Source organism: Acomys minous (genome assembly GCF_964271855.1).
Source record: "Acomys minous genome assembly, chromosome: 3".
NCBI classification, from domain to species: Eukaryota; Metazoa; Chordata; class Mammalia; order Rodentia; family Muridae; genus Acomys; species Acomys minous.
In genome coordinates, this window is record NC_140485.1 from 9,677,606 (window position 1) to 9,692,449 (window position 14,844).

Sequence of the window (14,844 nt, forward strand, 5' to 3'; positions counted from 1 at the left end):
CCAGGGTCAAGATGGAAATCCTGCCTGGACATTTGCCCAGTCCTCTTAACTAGATGTGCAGATGTGTATGTGTCAGGGAATAATCTCAAGATTATTTCCTTGTCTGTTTTAGTTGAGGAAAGCATCAGTAAAAAAGTTGTGGACTTAGGTATTGAGACAAAGTAGATGTTGCACTCTTGCTCTAAGCAGGATGTAGAAACCATACAATAGATTAAATGGGTGAGATCTAAAATGAAGAATTTCTAGTTATCATAAGCAGTAGCTATAAGATAAAAGGAGAGTGTTTGCTACTGTGTGTGCTATCAGTTTGACTTAGACTCGGGTCATCTGAGTAAAGGAAACGTCAACTGAGAAAATGCTTCTATTAGACTGGCTCTAGGCAAGCCGGTGGTTTCTTTCATTATTTGATAACAGATGTGGAAAGGCCTGGCCTAGTGTGGATGACGCTATCCTTGGGCAGGGGGTCCTCAGGTGCATAGGAAAGCTGCCGCTACGCATGCTCCTCCATTGCCTGCTTCAGCTCTTGTCTCCAGGATCCTGCTTGAGTTCCTGCCCCTGCTTCTCAGAGAGATAGAGCCTGACTGGAGAGCTGTAAGCTGAAAGAAATCCTTTCCTCTCCTAGTTGCTTTACTCATGCTGTTTTTTCACAGCAGCAAAAGCCTTAGAACAAAGCTTTTAAGTCCTACAGGAGAAGATGTAGTTTGGCCATCAGAGAGCTGGACTAGATAGGATTGATGTGGAGTCATATGAAGTGGGTCTTACTCCAGAGTTCAAAAAGGGCAATACAGAGGGCAGATGACTTTGGGATGCAGGCGCTTGTTCAGAGTCATGGATAACAAGTGGGTTCAGTCCGTTGAGCTCTAATTTCCATGTTGAGGGCTGTAAAAGAGTTTTCACTGTTCCAGGCTGCATGGTTGTATATGAATATTTCTAGACCTGCAGCTGAGACTGACTCTATTAGGTCCCCTTGTACCCATACTACCAACCCCGCTGCTCATCCCCAGTGCTGGAGTTGTAAAATGGGTCCATATTGTAGCTCTGTTTGCTTTCTCTAATTTTACTTGTTGTCTCACCTTTCTGCTTGCTACATAAGCACCACATAAGCTCATTGTCGTCTTATATTCATGTCTAGACTTATTTTGTACTATTATATTTTATTCCTGGATTTCAGGGAGCATCGGTGCTCTGAGATACTGTTGGGGAGGGACAGTTGGTTCTACAATACATTTCCAACTCTGAGCTTCTACTGAGATGTCATTTGCTCCTGACCCTGCCTGTGGGCAGTTAGCCTCTGTCGTTGTTGAATTCATTGTGGTAGCTGTAACTTCTGGCTTCCTTAGCCTACATGGCAAGCACTGACTGTAGACATTCAAATGACAGACAGCTCACATTCCCAGGTACACCTTCCCTCTCAGCCTTTTCAGTGAGTCCTAGTAGTTCGGCCAGGGAGCCCCGAACCTCTGGGATAGTTCACGGGATAGTCAGGTCACATTGGACTTTCCTGCCTTTCTCCGCAAATCTTCACCATCAGAATTTCTCTTTTTACCTCTTGCTGGGAAAGGGGGCACAGGTTTCTTCTGTTCTTGATTTCCCTAAATCTAGCTGGGTCTGTTTTGTTGTCTTCTTTTCCCCCTTCCTTTACATCTGATAACTCACGAAGAGGACCAGGAACTCTTGCCAGCAACCAGCCTTTTTTTACTTTTCCTACAAATTGCATGTCAACTCCTAGGACTATTTTTAGGATTCTTATGGGAACCAGGATAAGCAAGTATTTCTCCAAGCTACTGCCTTTTCAATAATTTAGCCTTTACCTACCCCAAATACTTCGCCATCTGACACTGGTACAATGTAGAATGTGCAAAAGCCCACAGAAAAAGCCCAGAGGATAAAAGCAAATTCAGCTGGACTCACTGATGGGAAAATGGAAGGATCCTAGGGCCTGAGTGACCCCCTCAGAATCCTAAGTTGCCACCTTGATTTATTAAAAGCAGCAAGCTCTGTTAGAAAAGAGGTTTTCAGCACACCGAGAGAAATTGTAGGTTATCCTCAGAAAAATTACATTTACTTGATCAGAAAATGGAACAAATGATGAAAGGAAACTTTACTTCACTAGGAAGGGATTTTGAACAGATGTTTTCTTACATTGTTCCTTTTTTGTTTCTTTGTTTTGTTTTGTTTTGTTTTGTTTTAAGACAGGGTTTCTCGGTGTAGCCTTGGCTGCGCTGGAACTCAATTTGTAGACTAGGCTGGACTCGAACTCACAGAGATCCACCTGACTCTGCCTCTCGAGTGCTGGGATTAAAGGCGTGTGCCACTATGCCCAGCTACATTCTCCTTCTTATAGGTATATTGCCTATATATATGTCTGTGTACATTGTATATGCCTGGTGCACAAATAGGCCAGGAGAATGGCTTGGTTCCTTTGGAGCTAGAGTTGCAGGTGGTTGCAAGCCATTGTGTGGCTTCTGGAAACTGAACCCAGGTCTTTTGAAAGAGCAGCAAGTGTTCTTGACCACTGAACCATCTTTTTAGCCTCCTTTCTTACATTCCTTATGCTAAAGTTATGAAGCCTTAGAAAAGAACCAAGATTTTCTTAAATCAGCTGGATACTTGTCACACATAGCCCCCCCCCCCCGTGTGTGTGTGTGTGTGTGTGTGTGTGTGAATAAGTGCTACTTGACATTGGCATTCTTGTTAAGTTCTCAGATCTATTAGTCAGACTTAGATCTTATTCTTTTGTTTCATTAATGCTGTTTTTAAAGAAAAGTGATTCTTAGCCTAATAATATCTGATTTTTATAATTGGCATTGTACACATGGTATACATACATATATACATCAATGGGAAGGAATAATAAGACTTGAAAATAGAGCTTCACGAAAGCTAACTTCTTAGTCCTGTGACAGGACTAAGCACATAGTAACTTTGTATCTATTGAGAATGACTGGAAAGACTCTACCGACTCTAAAGCTACAGAGTCACTGTCAGTTCTCCTCTACATTTGGTCCTAAAGACTCCTTAAATGTTACTCTTTTCTGGTGCTTTGCCCTTCTTTTGTGTGTAACTTTTAAAAGTTGCTAATGACATTGGGACATTTTGCTTCTTGGACCCTACTATTGAGTGCCTATTGGGCCCCATCTTAAAAATTCCTTGCCTTAAAAGGAGCAAGGGACTTTATAGAGGTCAGCTAAATGACCCTGCTTATTTAACAGTTAAAAGTTTCCTTCGACAAATTCAGGAATTTGCCCCCAAAACCATGTTGTTAGCCAGTGAGTATTGATGTGTTCTGTAAATTTGCATATAGAAGTCTTAAGACTTGGGACAGCTGGTCCTCTTTAGTTTGTGTCTCATCCACTGGGTGTAGCAAGTTACTTAAGTGGCTTTCTCTCTTCTTAAGATCAAGAACATTAGGTAAGAGGAAATTTAAAAATTCCTTGGCCATGCTAAATTCTCTTGGTTCTCTACTGGAGTCAGTCCATAAATCTGAAATTCCTTTTAATCAGATCATTTGGACATGGGATTAGGAAATTTAAAAAAAAAAATTGAGGGAGCACTAGTGATCATTACAAAGTACTTGGAATGAGATAAATTGGACTTAGTGGAGGCCTGGACTAAGAGCAAGGAGGCTGAGTTCTTTCTTCCTTTAGCGCACTGATGGTATAATTGTCTGTCTGTCTAAAAGCAGGCCTTGTTCTTTTTTCTCAGTGTAGCATGAGGAGGCAGATTTCATGGTCTCGAAAACTCCTTCCAGTTACAAAAGTTTACTCGATCCTTGGATTGGTTCATGGGCTCATCTAAACTACTTGTGAAAATACAGCAATACGTCAAATGATATAGCAATTAAAATTCTGTATTAAGACTTTGAGTAGTGATACCAGGTTCCTGTATGGAGTGGTATGGTTGAAATCTTTTCAGGCTATGATTGAAGTAAATTAATGACTGCATTCTTCCTCTTGTGGAAATATAAAATTCTTCCATTTTGCTTTTGATGTAATTCTTTCAAAAATTGTAAGAAAAAAAATTTAAAGATTATCATCAAAATATTGATAGAAATGTTTTATATAATAACCAAGCCAAAACCTGCAGTTTGTTCATCTGGAGCTTGTTCTTTTTGTCAGAGAGAATCTTTGCTAAAAGGTGTATGTCTTTATAGTCTCCTATTTGTTTGCTACCTATTTTACCAGCATTTTAAATAAGTTTGTAGACACAATAGTAACATAAGTTTCACTTTCACTTAATGGCCCTCTTTTCCTCCTCATTTCCGTAGCCAGCCCTTCCAGCGTTTCATTGCCAAGGCTGACCTTGAACTTCTAATCCTCTTTCTTAGCTTCTTGAGCACTAGAGTGCAGTGCTGGAGATTAAGCAGCCACCAAAGATGGCTACTTAACATATCTTTACACTCTTTGTATTAACAGTTTAGTGGCTGAGCCATTTCATGATTCTGTGATGATCATTCCTTTACTGGAAGGAATTTAAATTATCTGTATCATTTTATCATGGATGAATTCTTACCTCTTCATATTCTTTTAAGTAAACCATCTCTTTGCTATCTACCTACCATATTTATTATTCTGAAATATTTTTATTCTTTAATAATTACATATAAAGTATTTTGATCATATTTATCTCCTTCTTGAACTAATCCCATACCCACCATCTTCACAGTGGGGCCTGGCCGATAGTGTGATTAACTGTGCCATGTAAAGGAGCCATGTAAGTATCCCTTTTGTATATAGTGGTTCAGATTGGGAGAAGTATTTTATAGTTCCATGTTCAGGAGGGATGGGTTAATGGGGCTATAGGTGGATTTTCTTCTTCCCCTTGGTTGGTTAGGCTTAGGTAAAACTCCACAAATTTAGCATCTGATAAGAGAGTTTCTCCAGTTTTGAGGCCTGTTAAAGAAAATAATTTTTTAAATTGAAGTTAATTGATACTTTATTCTTGCTATGAATTTTTATTTATATTTTCCTGACAGTTATTGATATTGATAAAATTTGTACACGCTGATTGATCGTGTATGTCTTAATTTTGTGATTTTTCTTAGGTCTATTGCTTTTTTTAAAACTTTTAAAATTTAAATAATTTATTCAGAGTACATCCTGATTGTCACCCCCTCACTTGTATCTTCCTGTCTATTGCTTTCTTAAAAATCAGATTATCCTGTGAGACCTGGTAGTGCAGGCATGTTACTTTTGCTCCTTGGGAGGCTGAGGCACAGTGTTTACAAGCTAACAGCAGCTTGAGCAAATAAGATCTTGTCTCAAAATACCAACCAAACAGTTGTGGATGCAACTTGATAGCAGAGTACCTGGCCAGTATGTTCAGTCCCCATTACTGTTTTAAAATGAAGGTGTCTATTATTACAGAGTTATCAGTGTGAGAACCTGGTCTAATTTCTGGAGTTGAAGCCCATGACAGTATAGGTGTCCTCCTGTGTCTGGAGTTTTAACTTGCATCAGACTTTCCATACTGAATCTCCAGCAAATGGAATTTGTTGCTCATATGAATTAAATTTTTTCCTATTTTGGCACTGGTTTCACAGGTGGATTCTGCTCTGTTCAGGGCAGGCAATTCTATGACCTCAGTTCTCTCATGGATCTTCGCTGGATTTTTATATTTTTATTTTGTTTAGTGTGATTGGTAATATTGATTGTTCACCTGTCAGGCTCTGTAATTATGTAGGAGACAAATCTCTGCTCATGCCTTTGAGGAATTACTAGGTTAATTGAAATGGGAAGACACGCTTTAACTGTGAGCATCACCATTTCTAACTGACTGAACAAAAAGGAGACAGTAAGCTGACTGGGAGCATTCACTTGCCTCCTGCAGGGTCTATACTACAGCCCACTCACTGCCTCACATTCCTGTTTCCATGATTTTCTTACCTCTGATCCTCACACTGTTGTGCAAAACGAACCTGTTCTTCCTCAAGTTGCCTCTGTAACAGCCTTGGCTGTCCTGGAACTCACTCTGTAGACAGACTGGCCTCGAACTCAGAGAGCTGCCTGCTTCTGCCTCTGGAGTGTTGCGATTAAAGGTGTGTGCCACCACTGCCCAGCCCTTTAAGTTGCTTTTGATGGATATTTTATCCCTGTAATATGGAAGGTAACTAATACATTGAGCTTTTCACTAGCTGTGAGGACACAGTGGCAGCTTCCATGTTCCTTAGGTGCCAGACTATCCTGTTCATATTCCATTTCAATAGTAATGATCAAAAATTTAAAATACAGACAATTATAACTAAAAAATAACCATTTTAGTTTTGTCTGTCTTAAGACTAATGCTTTTATTTAGTCTCTGAGAATTTCATATAATATATTTTGATCACTCTTCCCACAAGTCTTCTTCCATTCCCCTACTTGCCCATTAATGCTCTCAAGAACCAAAGCCAAAACCATGGAGTTCAATTTATGTTACTCACCTACTCCTCAGCATGGGTGGAGCCTGCCTTGGTAGTCAGTATACATAGTGTCATGTCATCGAAGAAAATGCCCGGAACCTGTCAATCCTGACTGACATCTTGGCTCTGCATAGGATTTAGTGCTCATTTTCCCTCCTGCACACTGGTGTTTTGTCTGGCCTGAGCTTGTGCAGGTCCTATGAATGTGGTCACAGTTTCTGTCAGTTCATAGTTGCATGTGTTCTGTTGTGTCTGGAAAATGCTTTTTCCTTGCAGTCATCCACTTCCCCTGGCTCTTCAAACCTTCTGCCTCCTCTTTTGTATAAATCCTTGAGCCTTAAGGGTAGGGTTTTGATAAAGACATCCCACTTAGAGCTGAGCCTTTCTTTTTTTTTTAGTTTATTCATATTACATCTCAATTGTTAGCCCTTCCCTTGTATCCTCCTAGTCCTCCCTCCCTCCCTCCCACTTCCCCCCTTCTCCCTTCCCCTATGTCTGTGATTGAGGGAGACCTCTCCCCTCCATATGCTCTTAGAGTATCGAGTCTCTTCTTGGTAACTTGCTATCCTTCCTCTGAGTGCTACCAGGCCTCCCCAACCAGGGGACATGGTCAGAAAAAGGGCACCAGAGTTCGTGTGAGAGTCAGATCTCACTCTCCACTCAACAGTGGAGAATATTCTGTTCATCAGCTAGGTCTGGGTAGGAGTTCGAAGTTTACTGCCTATATTCTCCTTGGCTGGTGCCTTAGTTTGAGGAGGACCCCAGGTCCCAGATCCGCCTGTCATAAAGTTCTTCTTGTAGGTTTCCAGTACCCTCTGGATCCTTCTATTTCCCCATTCTTCCATGCTACTCTCACCTAAAGTCTCAATAGGATGTCCTCCCCCCTGACCCACTTTCCTGGTAAGTAAAATTTTTCATGGGACGTATCCCTTGGACTAGTGTCTCGATATAACATCTCAATTGTTAGCCTTTCAAAGTCTTTATTTTCTACATGTTGTTTACTTGTGGGTTTCTCTATTAATTACTGTCTACTGCAAGAAGCAGCTTCTCTATTGAGGGTTGAGCAAGACACAGTTTTAGGAGTATCCTGGTATATAACAACATCTCTCCAGGAGTTGTTTCACTGCTATGTTCATTTAGCAGATAGTAGTAGATTTTCCCCTAGAGCCTATGACTTAGCCTTAGGTTCTTGGCCTAATCAGCAGTGTCAGCTATGGGGTACACATCTCATGGAGTAAGCCTTAAATGTAACCAAAAAATGCTTCATTCCTCCTAACATTTGTGCTACTATTCACTGGTGGCCATATCTTACACGCAGATCATTGTTGTAGCTCATGCAGTTTGTAGCTCAGTGTGGTTAATGATTACATATGCATCAGCTTTCAGCATTGCCAATACTAGCCAGTGGGGTTAAAGCTTCCACTTGAGGACCAGCTGGATTTCTTCATGTTCTGTGACATAAGTATGTGGTGTGTTTGACAGCAAGGTCTTATATCAGGTTATGGAGGATAACCAGTAGAAATGGCTTATCTTGTAAACTCTGAAGGGGGTCTGTGGGATTACAGGGGCCAACAGCTGAAAAAGAGGTAACCCATTCCTGGCACTGATGACTTTATTTGGTGGCATATGAATGTTTAGTTGGGTTATTGTGTTCCTCATTATGTGGCAGCTACATATAAACTCCTTTTATATATTTAGTTATTTTACAAAACTTCTATAGTATTACAGATTTCTATACAGCTTTTCAAAAGGGTTAGTGTAGTTATGCTTTACCATATTTCCCCCTCTACCCTGCCATTCCATTCTGTAACCCGTTTAATCCTCCTGTTATTTTCTCTTTATCCCTTTATGACACTATATTCTATTTCTTCATTCTTGGAAAATCTTCTCCTCTTCCCTGGCCTTTTACTAGCTGTCTAACCTCTTAGGATAACTTGAATGAAAGCACACATATCTAAAGCTTAAAAGCTAATATTCACGTGTAAGAGAAAGCATGGAATGCTTGGCTTTCTTGCTTCTGGCTAACCCAACTCAATATGTGTTTCTAGCTTTATCCATTTTCTTACGGATTTCACAATTTCTATTTTTTAGGAACTGAATGATATTCCATTGTGTAAATTACTTCATTTTCATTATTTACCTATCAGTTGATGTGTACATCATCTGTTTCCAATTTTTGGCTATTATTAGTAGAGCAACAGTGAATATGGATGAGCAGATAGTTCTGTAGTAAGATGAAGAGCCCTTTGGGTATATGCCCATGAGTGGTGTAGTTAGTTGGATCTTGTGGCAGATCTATTTCTCAGTTTCTTCTCTTCTTTTTTTCAAATACATTTATTTTATTACACATGTATAAAACAAACTACATACAGCAGGGTGAACCGCGTGAGAATCATGAGAATCATGAGTTCTATAAATGTTACATTCATAGTGGTTTGGCTCTTTGTATTTGTCCAGCTTGAAGTAAACATCTTTCCTGTCTTGTTAGGTCTAAATTTCTGAATGAAATTCAATATCCATCTTATCTCAACTCTAATAACTTAACTTCTTTATCTTGATCTAAAACAATCTTGTCCCGTAACCAACTAAACTTGATTGTAAAACTATACTATCTGGTCTTCAATGCCCCTCAGAGACTTTAGAAGGAATAAAACTTAAATTCCTGAATGAACCAGCAGTGTGGGTTAGTTGCTTCCAAAATGTACAAATTGACTTAAGACAACTTACTACCTGGCTGGTCACCCAATACACTTTATAACATTGGAGCCTCATCTTCAGCTTTCTGGCCTAATATCTCTGCCAGACTTGTTTGCAGGGCAGGAGCTATTGAGTACTTGCTTACCCTGACTTGGCAGAGTGTGGCCATTGACTCTACCTGCATATGCTTTCAGTTGTTAGACAAAAGCCTTTTAGATTAATAGGGCCTCATTTATTGGTCTTAATGCCTGAGCTACTGGAGTCCTGTTTAGAAGGTTCTTTGCTGTGCCAGTTAGTTTAAGTCTATTTCCTACTTTTATCTATTATCAGATTCAAGATATGAGGTCTCATTTTGAGGTCCATGAGTTAAATTTTAACTTTTAAGTTTTGTGCAGGGTGAAAATATGCATCTATTTTTTTAATTTTATTTTTATTAATTTATTCAGATTACAAGTCAGTTGCTATCCCATCACTTGTATTCTTCCATTCCTCCCTCCCTCCCACTTTCACCCTATTCCCCTCCCCTAGGTCTTAAGACCGAGGGGGACCTCCTCCTCCACTATATATATGGCCATAGGCTATCAAGTCTTAGATCAGAGTAGAGATTTGATGTTTACTATTGTATTGTCCTTGGTTAGTGCAGTAATTTGAGCAGACCCTCCTGGGCCCCGATCCACCTGTCAAGATGTTCTTCTGGTAGGTTTCTAGGACCCTCTGGGTCCTTCTATTTCCCCATCTTCTTTATTTCTTTTACCTAGAGTCTCAGTAGGATGTCCTCACATCTTTTCCACTGGAAACAGCCTAAATGTCCCTCAGTTGAAGACTGGATAAAGAAACTGTGGTACATTTACACTATGGAATACTACTCAGCTATTAAAAACAAGGAAATTCCGAAATTTGTGGACAAATGGATGGAACTAGAAATGATCATAATGAGTGAGTTAACCCAGAAGCAGAAAGACTCACATACTTAGAATTGGGCACTAGCCCAAAAGGAATGTCCCACAAAAGTCTTCACTTACCAGAAAATATGCAGCTATTTTTATTCTTTTATGTACAGCCATATGTTTTGATTATTTATTGAAGAAGCTATTTTTTCTTTTGGCTTCTTAGTCAAAAACTCATTTGTCTGTAAGTGTGTGGACTTAATACTTGGCCCTTCAATTGCATTTTGTTCTTTTACTGTTCAGGATGTCTTAGCGATCCTGTTTTTGTTTTGTGGAGGTAGGATGGATGTAGTTGTGTTTTTCCATATGAATTTTAAGGTTATTGTCTCAAGGACTTTGAAGGACTGTAATGTAGTTTGTTTGAGATTGCAGTAAATCTGTAAATTGCTTTGGATAGGGTGGGTGTTTTCACATATTGCATCACACATTTCCACAGTATTAATCTTACCAGTCTCTGAGCAGGGAGATCTTTTCATCTTCTGATGTCCTCTTCGGTTTCCTTCTTCAACATCTTAAAGCTTTTTTATACACTTTTCAGTTGTTTGGTTAAAGTTATTCCAAGATTTTTATTTTTTTGAGGCTTTTGTGAATTGTTTGTTTTCCTGATTCATTTCTCAGCTTGTTGGTAGGAAAGCGACTCTTTTTTGTGTGCTTATTTTGTATCCTTCCACTTGGATGAAAAGCGTTTATCATTTATAGGAATTCCCCATGGAAATTTTAGAGTTTTTTGTGTAGAAACATCTTACTGTCAGCAAACAAGGATATGTGGACTTTTCCCTTCCTTCCTGTATCCCCTTTGCCTCTGGCCTTTTAATTTATTTATTTGTTCATATGTACTTTTGGGGTCAAGGTCTCACTGTCTTGCCTTGGGTGATCTTCTGAGTAAAGAAGGCTGGCCTTGAATTTACAGATCTGCCTGCTTCTGCCTCCCAAGTGCTGGAATTAAAGACATGTGCTACTATGTCTGGTACTTTTGTTTTTTCTTCATGAATGAATTTGAGAAGCTTTTCTCATATAACTTGGCCCCTTTCTATTTTCCTTGGAATTCATAGCTTCTGCCCACATTTTTGTAACATATGATGATTTTCTTTGAAATGGCATGCAATTTTTGTTAGTAATAAAATGTCTTTAAATAAGATTCTTAAAAGCACAGCTCTAGGCATCAGTGTGTAATAAAACTCCCCTATAAATGTCTGGTGCCTCTGAATCTTAACTAAAATTCAGTTCAGGTATTTCTGTTCAAATTTTTTTTTTGAAAATTTCATTCATGAGTTATATATTTCATTTCTACCCCTTTTTTTCTCCCCTCCAACTTCTCTCATGCCGCCCTTTCAAATTCATGAGCCTCTTCATTAATTATTATTAGTCATGCATGTTCGTGTGGTTAGGCCTGGCCACTTGGGACTGGATAACAACCAGGGGGCTTGTCTTCGGAGGAAACTGATTGTTCTTCTCGTGGTAGTCCTTACTCGCCTGGGACACTTCGTCTCTTGGGAGAGCCTTGAGAAGTTTCCCGTATCCACACTGGCATGTTACTCATATTTCATTATACAGATCTTGTGTAGGCAACCACATTAGTGATTGTTGCTGTTAATTTAAAAGTATGGCTGAGGTCAGATGGTGGGGCAGGAGGACCCCATCGGTCACAAGTCTAGGGGAAGGAAATAGGGTGGAAGAAGGAGGGAGGGTGAGAACAGGAAGGTAAGAGCGAGGGGATTACTCTTGAGATCTAATGTAAATAAATTATAATTTAAAAAAATTAAAAATGTAAAATTATGGTTTAATAAATGTTTATTACTAGGCTTATAATTATTACAGCAGTATTATTTAACTTGCTTTCATAATCAATAAGGACACAGACACCTGATATATTTAGAACAGCCTTATTTCACCTGGGGCATGGCAGATATTAACCCCCTAAACTACCTTCCATTATTTTCCAGCCTCCATCCCATGCCTTCTGCTTCTAATAGTTGCTACTGGGTTAACTCCAGTTCGTAATTCCAAAATGCTTGCTAATGTTGTTCATCTGGGCCATTTCTTTCCATGTGGCACTCCAGAGTTCCCCCTCTTGACCTACATGGCTCTTTCCTATTCCATGGTGATCCTTTTCCTTCTCCTCCTCCTGTACATGTCTGCTTCCTCCCAAGAGCCTCTTATCTCCCCAAAGCCCATGAACGTTGGCCACACCTATCCCATTCTGCCCTACCCAGATTTAGGCCTTTTAACCAACCAATCAGGAATAATTTCTAAGGCAAGGTTACAAATGTCATTTTGAGGTGAGAGTGTCTGCTGGTATAAGACAGCAAGCAGACCTCAGGGGGGGAAATAATTAGCAATCAAATAAAAAGTAACAGACCATGCCCCAACAGTGATTTTTCATTGGCGCAGCTTTCTATTCTATCTAGTAGACACTATTTTGCAGCAGGTGTCCTAGTCCTCTGGCTTTTAAAATTTTTCTGCTTCCTCCTCCTAGATTTTCCCTGAGCCTTAAGTGTACGGGTTGTGTTGTATCGTTTCCAGTTGACCCCAAGGTCACTTATTCTCTACATTGTGGATCTCATTTTCCCTGTCAGTTTGAAAAAATTTATTATTTAAATTCATAGATTATATTTTATTTATTAGACATAGTAAAAGGTTCCTCACCGCCCAAGTTTTCTGGCCATGTATGAAATATATGAAAATATGCCACTTAATGATGCAGAACCACCAAAATTCCACAACCAAGGTGAAAAAGAAGTTTGGGACTTTATTTAGTTGAAGATGAAGAAGAGGAGGAGGAGGAGAAGAAGGAAAGAAAGAAAGAGGACAGGAGGAGGAGGAGCAGCAGCAGCCAAAAAATATATTCTAGACATTACTCTAAGGTTAACAAACTTAAGCTTTGCTAAATTAGGATGCAGAGAGAATTCTAGAGATAAATAGAGCCCTGCAGATTGGCAAGAAGGGGGAGGGAATTCAGAACTTTAGATCAGAGAAAGAATTTCGTAGCAGTCCATCTCACGATGTCTAGAATTCTGGTATCCATCTTCAGGGCACTTCATTGGCATTATATCATGGTAAGTGGACATATAAATGACCTGTCTTAAGTGGGGGACTGACGTCAATAAACACCTGAACACATTCCAGGGTGGCACATGTGCCTCCTGCCGAGAAGCTGCTACTCACTGCTCTTCTGTGTCCACCTAGCTGAATCCGTTCAGATATCTTCTTGCCTCACTTTTATCCTAAGTAGCATCTGCTGCAGCATGATTTAGCACTACAAGGAGGAACAATGTGCCTTCAGCCACCTTGACATGCTATACTAAGCCCAAAGGATAGGAGGTTGTTCAGAGAAAATCTCCACACTCCCTAAGAAACTCTCACCTAGTCCTTCTCAGAAGCCTCCTGGGCGGTTTTCATACCCTTTCTTGTAGCAGCTACCTGACCCACCTGTCCTCTGCAGAACAGCTCTGTGAGTTTCTTCTCTAAAGACTTTGTTTTAAAATATTCTCACCCCCTGGTGGCTTTCCACTGTGTAAAGATGAAAATGTCGGTAGGTAAACACTCCGTGGCCTGTGAGATATCATTACTGCTTGACCCCTCAGCCTCATTACAGGCCTTGTCCATTAGGTTGGCCCTTTTCATCTTTCTGTTTTTCTAAGTTCTCAGGTTCTTTTACTCCTCGGGACCTTGGCCTGTCCTGGTCTTTTAGCTTGTAATGTCTTCCTCTATAACCTTTCTCTTGTTTTTTCTTTGTCTTTCAAACACCTTCAGAAAGCCCCATTAGCAGTGGATTCTTCCATCTTAAGTCTCCATTGTAGCCGCTGATTTGATTTTCCATGGAGCTGTTTTAAGCAGTTCCACATTAACTATCTGTTTGCTTGGCTGTCTTCATAGCATGTAACATGGGACCCGGGACTTTATGTGTCTCTTTTGTTTTTATTGATTATACAAAGTACCCAGATAGGATAAGTAATTAATAATACTCTTAAATACTCCAACAATAAGTGAAAGAGAAGTAACAGTGCTATCTATAATACATTCTGAGGTGATGTATCACCTTTGGCAAATGCCTTTCTTTTGTTATATAGAATAAAAGAAAAACATTGACATAACTGACACTTGGCATGGGCAGGGACCTGAGGTCTAGACGCCTTCGCTTGGCTGTTTGAAACAGTGAAGGGTGCGGTTGGAATTCCAGTTGATGAGCATTTCCCTGATGCCTGGCCTACTGTGTTCTCAGCCTGCCGAGCAAACAAAAGCCCTCGGAAGGTGATAATGCCTCCTTGACCCACTGAGCCATCAGGGTTCCAAAACTACTCTTTTTTTTTTTTTTTTTTTTTTGCACCTTTTAATGATCTTTATTAGCCTTGCATCCTATATATAGGAGGAATTCAAGGTAGCAATTATACTTACTGACTTGATATATATATATATATATATATATATATATATATATATATATATATATATATATATAGCAAATTAGAAAGAAAAAAATTCAGAGATTTATAAAAGCAAATTTAAATTTGGGATTATGTTCTGTTACCCATGTAACTCTGTTTGAGTTCCTGTCCTGACTTCCTTTATTGATGAAGAGTGATGTGGACACATAAGCCAGATAAACCCTCCCTGCCCCCCCCCCCAAGTTGGTGTGGATGGACATGGTCACAGCAATTGTAATCCTAACTGGGGGACAGCAGGCTTTCTGTAAAAGCTTCATTATGGCCCTGCCACCTCCTTGCCTCCTCCCCTTGCTCCTTTCCTCTCCTCTCTTATCTTTCTCTCTTACTCATTTTAAACAACCATCGTTTGCTGGCT

General features: G+C 39.8%; 1 protein-coding gene across 11 annotated transcripts in view; it reads left to right on the forward strand.

Moving 5' to 3' along the window:
• The window catches only part of TASP1 (taspase 1), a 218,486-nt gene that overhangs the window by 149,901 nt on the left and 53,741 nt on the right, over positions 1-14,844 (forward strand). The window lies entirely within an intron of this gene.